Raw genomic sequence first — 10,439 nt, forward strand, 5'->3', positions numbered from 1 at the left:
GATGGGTTCGATGACGGTTTGGATGTACCGTGCACTATTCAGTGTCCCCTCGACGATCACCAGAGGTGTACGGCCAGTGTAGGAGATCGCTCCCCACACCATGATGCCGGGTGTTGGCCCTGTGTGCCTCAGTCGTATGCAGTCCTGACTGTGGCGCTCACCTGCACGGCGCCAAACACGCATACGACCGTCATCGGCACCAAGGCAGAAGCGACTCTCATCGCTGAAGACGACACGTCTCCATTCGTCCCTCCATTCACGCCTGTCGCGACACCACTGGAGGCGGGCTGCACGATGTTGGGGCGTGAGCGGAAGACGGCCTAAGGGTGTTCGGGACCGTAGCCCAGCTTCATGGAGACGGTTGCGAATGGTCCTCGCCGATACCCCAGGAGCAACAGTGTCCCTAATTTGCTGGGAAGTGGCGGTGCGGTCCCCTACGGCACTGCGTTGGGTCCTACGGTCTTGGCGTGCATCCGTGCGTCGCTGCGGTCCGGTCCCAGGTCGACGGGCACGTGCACCTTCCGCCGACCACTGGCGACAACTTCGATGTACTGTGGAGACCTCACGCCCCACGTGTTGAGCAATTCGGCGGTACGTCCACCCGGCCTCCCGCATGCCCACTATACGCCCTCGCTCTAAGTCCGTCAACTGCACATACGGTTCACGTCCACGCTATCGCGGCATGCTATCAGTGTTAAAGACTGCGATGGAGCTCCGTATGCCACGGCAAACCAGCTGACACTGACGGCGGCGGTGCACAAATGCTGCGCAGCTAGCGCCATTCGACGGCCAACATCGCGGTTCCTGGTGTGTCCGCTGTGCCGTGCGTGTGATCATTGCTTGTACAGCCCTCTCGCAGTGTCCAGAGCAAGTATGGTGGGTCTGACACACCGGTGTCAATGTGTTCTTTTTTCCATTTCCAGGAGTGTATTTACGAAAGCAAAAACATACGTAGACAATAACATTGCTACAGTATCAGACGAAATCAATACTATTAAACAGTTGAACACCGAATTGCATGATGAAATCTCCGATCTTAAAACAAAAACAGACACACACACAGTAGACTTTCAGACAATGACCAACATACTTGAACAATTAGAATTAATATACGATCCTGATGCCATTAAAGCAGACGTTAAGAAATTGAACAAAACTACCTGTAAAATCCAAAAACAAATTAATGCTTGTGACACTAAAAATTATGATCAGGTTAAAGCATTGACTGAAAAATTTGATGAATTGGCCAGTTGTATTGACGTTATCGAAAATAACAATGACACCAAATCAGACGATACGTCACCAGTTTCGTTTAATCAAACACCCGAATTCCAAAATTTACAGCAGACGATTAGTGAGATAGGTTCGTCCAATAATGTATTACGTAGAAACTTGCCATCTTTACAGCACGAATTGACGGAGATGAAAAATATTTCAGCCTTTAACACATCACAGAATACGCCACTTTCCGAACATTTCTCACACTCACACAGCCAGTACAATTTAGGTAATTTACAGCGAGTACGTGACTTAGATTCCGAACAATCACAGACAATCAGATTATCATACAGTCCTGAACCTGTTCAGACAATCAGAGACGAAAATTTTGATTACAAGCACTTTCTGTCCGTTAGGAAATTTAAGGTATTTAAAAATGACAGAACACAGATTCACCCTTTGGATTCGATACAACAATTTAGCTTTGCTTTTCAACCAACTTGGCCCGTGACGCACACACTTGAATTTATTTGCAGTTTTTTGGAAGGCGAACCGGCAACTCGTATGAGACCGATCGCGAGACAGTGCTACCCGGTAGAAGAATTTCAGAATGCCTTTCTGTCAGCGTATTGGTAGAAGACGACACAGCGCGGAATCAAGGATCAATTAATTAGCTTACCAAATTATGAGAACTCAAATTTTCCAACTGTCACGCAGTTTTTTGAGCACATTGTCCAACAAAACCAATACTTAAGTGAGCCATACAGTGAATCAGCACTTATCCAATTATGTATTTCTAAATTACCACGATCGTTAAGAGTATCACTTTTAACAGGTCAGCAGAAAGAAAATATTTCGGCATTCAGAGATCTGTTACAGCTTTTGGAAGTTCAGCAATCAGACTATTCCTTCATTAACAAAAATTTTTCACATCATAACCAAGGCAAACAAGCATACGGGAATTACGATCAGCCACGCTATTTTAATAGCAAAGGTGATAGATGGTCCAGGAATGACAACCACCAGAACTTTGAGAACACACAAAATTTTAATTATCAGTATCCTCATAGTTATCAGCAACAGCAAAGACATTTTGGCAACAATAGAGGCTTTTCCCCAGAACATCAACAAAACCAGTCGGTTAGCATACCTAACCAACAATGTAGTCTGCAAGGTCAACCAAGCTTTAATGTTTCGCCGTCTACATGTATAGCGTCGGCTCCACCAAATAGTAACACACAGCAACAAGGAAATCACTTCGTACAGAGAACACACCATTTCAATTCCTACCACAACGCGCCGTATATCAACGATTATTATGACAGACGTAAAAGTAATGAGCACAGTTTTCAGCGTAACAGTCGGTCTTACCAGCCGCAGAATCATCCGCTACAACAGATTATTATGAATGAACCAGACAGTAGATATCATCCCCAACGTAATACGTCAGGGAGAAATAACAGAACAGTACAAATAGCGGAAATGCCACAGCATCCTCCCGCAGATAACAGCACGTCAGATAGAATTTGACTAGATACAGCACAGATTGAACCTTCCAGCGATGTAAGCACTACTTTTGATACACAGACTCTTGTTCACGAAAATTTTATTACTTTTGACGACATCCGAGACACTCTTTTGCATGAAAAACCAGTTATTCAAAAAACCATTTCCCACCACGTCATTGAAGTAAAGCTTGGATCATCCACATTGTCAGCAGTAGTCGACTCTGGATCACCTACGTCAGTTATAAATGAAGAAACTTTCAACGCTTGTAACAAAGAGAATACTTATCCTACATTACCATTAGGCAAAACTAAAGTAAAAGGAGCAGTATCTGGTAAAGGAGTAGATGTAAAATTACAGACACACTTATCATTTTGTATTGCAGGTCATACGTTCCACTCAAATTTTTGGATTGTTCCCTTATTGACAACAGACGTTATTTTAGGTACGAATTTTTTGGTACAACACGACGCAATTATTGACTTTCAAAATTCCTATTTAATGTTAGAGAATGAAAATGTACAACTGGCATTAGATTTTCAGCACTCTTTATCTGCAGAAGAACAAACAATTAATCGGACAGAGGTCATTTCTGCATCACGTAACATAAACTGTCGTTCCACATTGTTCACAGATACTTATGTTCACAACTACAATACACCAGACGAAGCCGACTATGACGTTATACAAATGATTTCGGATAAGGTTAAACAGAGCAGTGCAAATACAGACGACGAACGTACGCAACTACGCAAAATTCTTTTACAGCAAGCTCCAGTTTTTGACAACATCCCTGGTACTATGTCCGGTTTTATGTATGAATTTCAAGTTAAACAGCACGACACGTTTAAAGCCAAACATTATCCCATTCCGTATATTCACAGAGAACAAGTTAAGAAAGAATTGCAAACTATGCTTGACCAAGGTATTATTGAACCAGCAGTTAGTCCGTACATAAACCCGCTCCATATTGTTAAGAAAAAGGATGGCTCACTTCGCCTCGTACTTGATTCACGTCACATCAACGACATTATTATTAATGAAACAGATCGCCCACAGACACTAGAAGAACTGTAGAAATTTCATGGTACTGCTGTTTATTCCACATTAGATTTGAAATCGGGATTTTGGCAAATTCAGCTCCATCCGAACTACAGAAAGTACACAGCATTTCTCTGTTTTGGTGACTGTTATCAATTTTGCAAATTACCGTTCGGTTTAACAATTTCTTCAGCAGCATTTATTCGCGGTTTGAATACTATACTTCCGACAGAACTTAAAGACAGAATAACAACATATGTAGACGACATTCTTATTGCAGAAGCTAACTGGTCTGAACACAATTTGATTCTGGAACAACTGTTGCAAACTTTTCGTGCACAAGGACTCACAGTTAATCTTACCAAATCGCACTTTGGCAGAACTTCTATAAAATTTCTTGGACATGTAATTTCAGCAGAAGGCATAGCGCCTGACCCGGAAAAACTTCAAGCTTTACCTGACATTACTGTTCCAACGGCGAAGAAACAACTATGCAGCTTTCTGGGTTTAATTAACTTTTTCCGTAAATTTATTCATTACTCGGCTTTAGACACCCCTAGATTATGCCAACTGACGGGTAAGAACACTATTTGGTCCTGGGATAGCCAAGCGCAGTCTGAATTTGTCAATTTGAAACAAGCTTTGTTGAATGCACCACTTTTGTCACACCCACATCTCACTAGAAATTTTTCCATTGCCACCGACAGTTCTAACACAGCTTTAGGCGTACACATTTTTCAGGAAATTGAAGAAGACGGGTAATACAGTAATTAAAACATCGCTTTTGCAAGTCGCATTCTGTCATCTGCTGAACGCAATTATTCTGTTACAGAACTTGAAACATTATGTGTTGTATGAGCATTTACCCGATTTAGGCATTTTCTTTATGGAAGACATACTACCGTTTACACGGACCATACAGCTATCCAGTTTTTACTTTCCGCTAAATTTACACATGGCAGATTAAGCAGATGGAAACAGTATTTACAGGAATTTAATTTTACAATTGTTCACATTCCCGGTACACAAAATATTGTAGCAGACGCACTATCCCGTTCTCTCTGCAACAATCAGCAAGACATCGCATCCAACTTCTGCCAAGCAAATTCTAGCCTCATGTATATTCAACAAGTCGCATTTGAAAACTTCATTTCATCGTCATTACGAGACATAGCACAAGAGCAGAGTAAAGACAACGTATGGAAAGAAATTAAACACCTTTGGCAAGATAAGAATAACGTTACCATCAGAAACCATTACACTGTTCGCAATAACATTCTGTTTCGCCGCTCTCACCCTGACGGCAACAACTGGTTATTATGCATTCCTGACGAACTTGTTAACAAATTAATTTGGTATACTCATTTAAGTTACGCACATTATGGAGCCAGAAAATGTTTTCTTATACTGAGACAGAACTGTTATTTTGCCAACATGGAGAAACGTATTCGACGAGTTTTAGCGTCATGTAAAATCTGCCAGAAAGCTAAATCAGACACGGCTTCACATATTCCTCCGTTACGTCCCATTGTACCTGTTAAATTGAGACACATGGCCGCTGTAGACATTTTTGGACCGATTCCCAGAACTAATAGAGGTTTTTGCTACATCTTCGTCGCTGTTGAACTCACTTCGAAATTTGTTACCTTCACTCCATTACGCAAAGCTACTGCTAAGTCTATTTCAAATGCATTTGTAAAACATTTTTTATTTCATGTAGGGCATGTATTGAAAGTAATTTCTGACAATGGACCACAATTTCGATCTGCGATATGGACACGCACGTTACGAGCTAGAAACATTTCTCCGATCTATATATCCAAGTATCACGCTTTTTCGAACCCTTGTGAACGACTGATGAAAGAAATTGGTAAACTGTGTAGAATGTACTGCCATAAAAAACATATTGATTGGGATACACATATACACTCATTCCAGGATGTAATTAACTCCATACCAAATGAATCCACTATGCTATCTCCGACTGTTATATTGAAAAATGTTGAACCACCTAACAAAATTAAAGAATTAGTACCCTTTCTTACATCTCGTCGACTACGCCACCATGAAGTAATTGCGATTGCGCTCAACAACATCAAATGTGCCGCAGAGCGCCGGAGAAGACAGCAAAAACAGGTTTGTACACGCCGTGGCTTTCAGATTGGACAGAAGATATTAGTATGCACACACTATTTATCCAACAGAGGAAAGAGTAGATGCAGTAAATTTGAACTTCTATACGCAGGTCCATACAGAATTCGCAGCATTCCTCATCCCAATGTGGTACATGTTGAAACTTTGAGAACCAGAAAAAGCAAGGGCAATCACCATATTTCCAATATTAAACCCTTTATTGAATGAACATACTTTACGATTTATCACACTGTACCTCCATTTCCTGATATTTATATGACCACTCACGCAATTATAATTTGTGACTATTTACTGATGATTATCATATTTTTTCCTGGCAAGTGCCCGGCAAGGTAAGATTAGCAGGTCGCTTTTCTTGTCTCTATATATCAGACCGTGCACATTTTCGATTTTGTGTATGTATGATTGTTTTCCTATCGAAAGTAGAATTTTTGTCTGTATGCACTATCAAATATTGAAGATGTAACAAACAACAGTTGACTTTGATATTTTTCCTTATGATATCTCAACATCTTGACTATTTTACATATTTTGCTACTATATTATGATACTGTGTGTACATTTTTTGCACTTGAAAACTGTCTATGTTTTAACCTAATACGTTTTCTGTCATGATATTTTGCCTATTCTAGATTTTTTTGGCACTACATTATGATACTGTGTATACATTTTTTGCACTTGAAAATTGTCTATGTTTTTGACTTAATATGTTTTCTGTCATGCTATGCTGTATGCTTAATTATATTACTAGAAACAAGTTTTTATTCAATGGGTATATGATTAAATGCAAGATATTAATCCATATTCATCACTTTTCAGAAAGCAATACCATGTAAAAAGAAATGAATTTAACAATCACAGTGGTTTACTATGAAATGGAAATTTTACCATCAGAATGAACGAAAGAAAATGCAATACTATGTCATGAAGAGTAAATGGATCAGAATTAACAAGCATTAACCAGAATATACTATACACATCGTATGATAGCAGTCTTGACTAATTATTTTTCTTTCAGAGTACAAGGCGATTGATGCAGACTGTCAGACAGAACTACAGATGTTAATTTTAGTGATGAAATATGCTAGAAGTAAGAAACTCTATACTATATGAAGTAATGAATGATAATGAATAGTTGTATGAAGTAAATGGTAATATGAACATGTATAATGAAGTGTCTATTTTTTGCAGATGATGATAAATGATGATGAATAGTTATATGATGAAGTTATGATAATATGAATAATGAAGTTTTTCTTTACAGATGATGATAATATTTACTGTTAGTTAAGAAATGCTATGTAGTTATTTAAGTATTTGTTGCAGTTCCTTTTGACAGTAAGTCTTATGTCGCACAGTATAATGACTGAATGTTTTGGGAAAGACAGGTAGAGTACATACATATTAAGTACACGTTTCATTACCTGTTAATTCGAAGTTCACTATTTTTCAGCATAATATGCATTTCTTCTTTCAGCTGAATAATCCATTTTGTATTTTTTTCCAGGAGAAGCTTTTCAGGATATTAATATGCTATAAGCTGTTAGTTATTAAACCTGTTCTAGTTCTTGCATTTTTTGTTACCCAGTTGTGTCTATCATTTATGAATGTGATCACATATACTGTACTTGTTTCATAACCTTGCTACAGCTGACTCATGACGAATGACGTTAATAATCCTTATTTCCAGCAATAAGTCAAAAGCAAATATTTTCATGCACCAGCAATTAATTATCGATCCCAGTGCAATGCATTGCTAGCAAAAAAAAGGAAAAAAAGAAAAAAATATTATTATTACGAGTCCCAATTATTACCAGTATACAACTAAATAATGCTACCAGTTTAAGATATATTTTTTAGTCCTAAAGATAATGCAAATTTTCGGTGTATTGATTCCATTATATCTATGTATTATTGGACTACCGACCTTGAGTAATAGTTCTAATGTCTTACATTTTAAATATGTCTTATGTCACCTACATAATATCGTATATAAAGACCAGTAACTTGATGCTACACTCAATAACTCCTGTTTTAAATGATGACTTGTGAATAACACTGAATAATGTTTGTAACTAGCCAATGAATGTCAGTAACTCAATAACTCCTGTTTTAAATGATGACTTGTGAATAACACTGAATAATGTTTTGTAACTAGCCAATGAATGTTAGTACGGGAAGAGTAACTCAATAGCTCCTGTTTTAAATGATGACTTGTTAATAACACTGAATAATGTTTTATAACACTATATGAATACTTTGTAACTGGCCAATGAATGCCACTGATTGACTTGTGAATAACACTGAATAATGTTTTGTAACACTATATGAATACTTTGTAACTGGCCAATGAATGCCACTGATTGACTGAATAATGTTTTGTAACTAGCCAATGAATGTCAGTAACTCAATAGCTCCTGTTTTAAATGATGACTTGTGAATAACACTGAATAATGTTTTGTAACACTATATGAATACCTTGTAACAGGCGAATGAATGCCACTGATTGACTTGTGAATAACAGTGAATAATGTTTTGTAACACTATATGAATACTTTGTAACTGGCCAATGAATGCCACTGATTGATTTGTGAATAACACTGAATAATGTTTTATAACACTATATGAATACCTTGTAACTGGCCAATGAATGCCACTGATTGACTTGTGAATAATACTGAATAATGTTTTGTAACACTATATGAATACTTTGTAACTGGCCAATGAATGCCACTGATTGACTTGTGAATAACAATGAATAATCTTTTGTAACACTATATCAATACTTTGTAACTGGCCAATGAATGCCACTGATTCAGTCAGATGAGTTATGAATAGTGTTTCGTAATACTCAATATTGTTCATATCGGTTGATACACTAGTGTAATTCTATGATGACTAGCATAAGACTTAATGTGTCCTTCACCTTCTGCCCCAATTATTGCAATATCCGTTTGTCCTGTCCATCCTCATGATCATGGAGCACTATATTGGTTTTTGTACTAATTCTACGTTGCTGTAAGAGTATGGATTCTACAAGAATATGGTGTTGACATATCAAGATGTCCACCACCTTGAACGATGGAGATGTTATTATGGCCCTACTGTTTGGTGTACCTAATGTACTACCAAAATAATAACATTGAATATTAATACAACATTTCAGTGTCTTGGCTACACTGATAAATACTTCAGGGAAGAGAACTTCAGAGCAGCTACGTGCAACCTACTGTGCTACAACCATGATGCAATCCTTCCCATTCCTTTCCTAGTTCCTGTAAAATAGTAAAGGCTTATACAGTGCATTTAAATTCTTGTAAAATGATATGTTTTGTACTCAGTGCGTGTGCACTCTATTTTGTTAATATATTTTATACTCATTGTGTAATACTTTGTCATTTTTGAATATGTTTTGTACTCAGTGCGTGTGCACTCTATTTTGTTAATATATTTTGTTCTCATTGCGTATATACTTTGTCATTTCTGAATATGTTTTGTACTCAGTGCATGTGCACTTTGTCTAATTTCTTAATATGTTATCCACTTATCAATGATGTATATACTGTGTGATTGTAGCCTTAGTAAACTAAATAGATTATAGAAAAATTTGTTGCTAATGGCAAGTCCAATTGACTCACCATCGCTAACAAATTTTTGCCCCCCAGTGGAGGGTTATGTAAGAGGTCCATAATTAGAGAACTTGTTGCTAGCGCAGTCGAGCTGATGTAATTTCGATGTACTGCTCACGCGCTGCCTGCGATATGTAAGCTAGAAGAGAATCTGAGACCAAAGAGTAGTATTGACTGCAGTAAGAACTATGTAGCAGTGGGAGTAAGTTGTTGCTAGCGAGCAGTCGTGTCTGGTGTATCGTGTTGGCTGGGCCGGTCGTGTGCAGCGATGGCAGAGCCTGAGCGTTATAGGATAAGGTAAAAGCAGCCTCGCGCATATGTAGTATTGTTAATCAAGTCCCATGTAAATGTTTAAAAAAATCTGTTAATTATAATCTTTCTCATAAAAAGCAACTTTTGACATTAATCTCAATTCAAACAATTCAATAATTTCTCCAATCCTTGGCCATCCCGATTATTGAAAAGAAAAATCAATTCTTCCCTTTTATATAAGACAAATCTATCGGCCAGCATTGCACTTAGCTGCGCCAGGAAAAATATCTTATAGGAGCAGATATATACGCGTTATCCGGCGACCTAATTAAGGTAAGATTTTTCAGCTTATTCAGAATGATGTATCAGGGCCATGACGCAGCATTGCTGACGTCCAAAATTTACCAGGTTAACTTGACTGTCAATTATTGAAAGGTTATAGGTTTGTCACATTGTATTATATTTTCACTGTTGGGTAGTTACGCTAAATGAGAGTATTATTCATATTCATATTATTTTATTTTTGTGGGGAGTTTACAACATGTACTACTTTAAGTGTCTCATTTCCTATCCTAATTCCCACAGCATCACCTGATTTAATTCGACTACATTCCATTATCATCATTTTGCTTTTGTTGA

Source organism: Schistocerca gregaria, chromosome 3 (genome assembly GCF_023897955.1).
Source record: "Schistocerca gregaria isolate iqSchGreg1 chromosome 3, iqSchGreg1.2, whole genome shotgun sequence".
Lineage (NCBI taxonomy): Eukaryota > Metazoa > Arthropoda > Insecta > Orthoptera > Acrididae > Schistocerca > Schistocerca gregaria.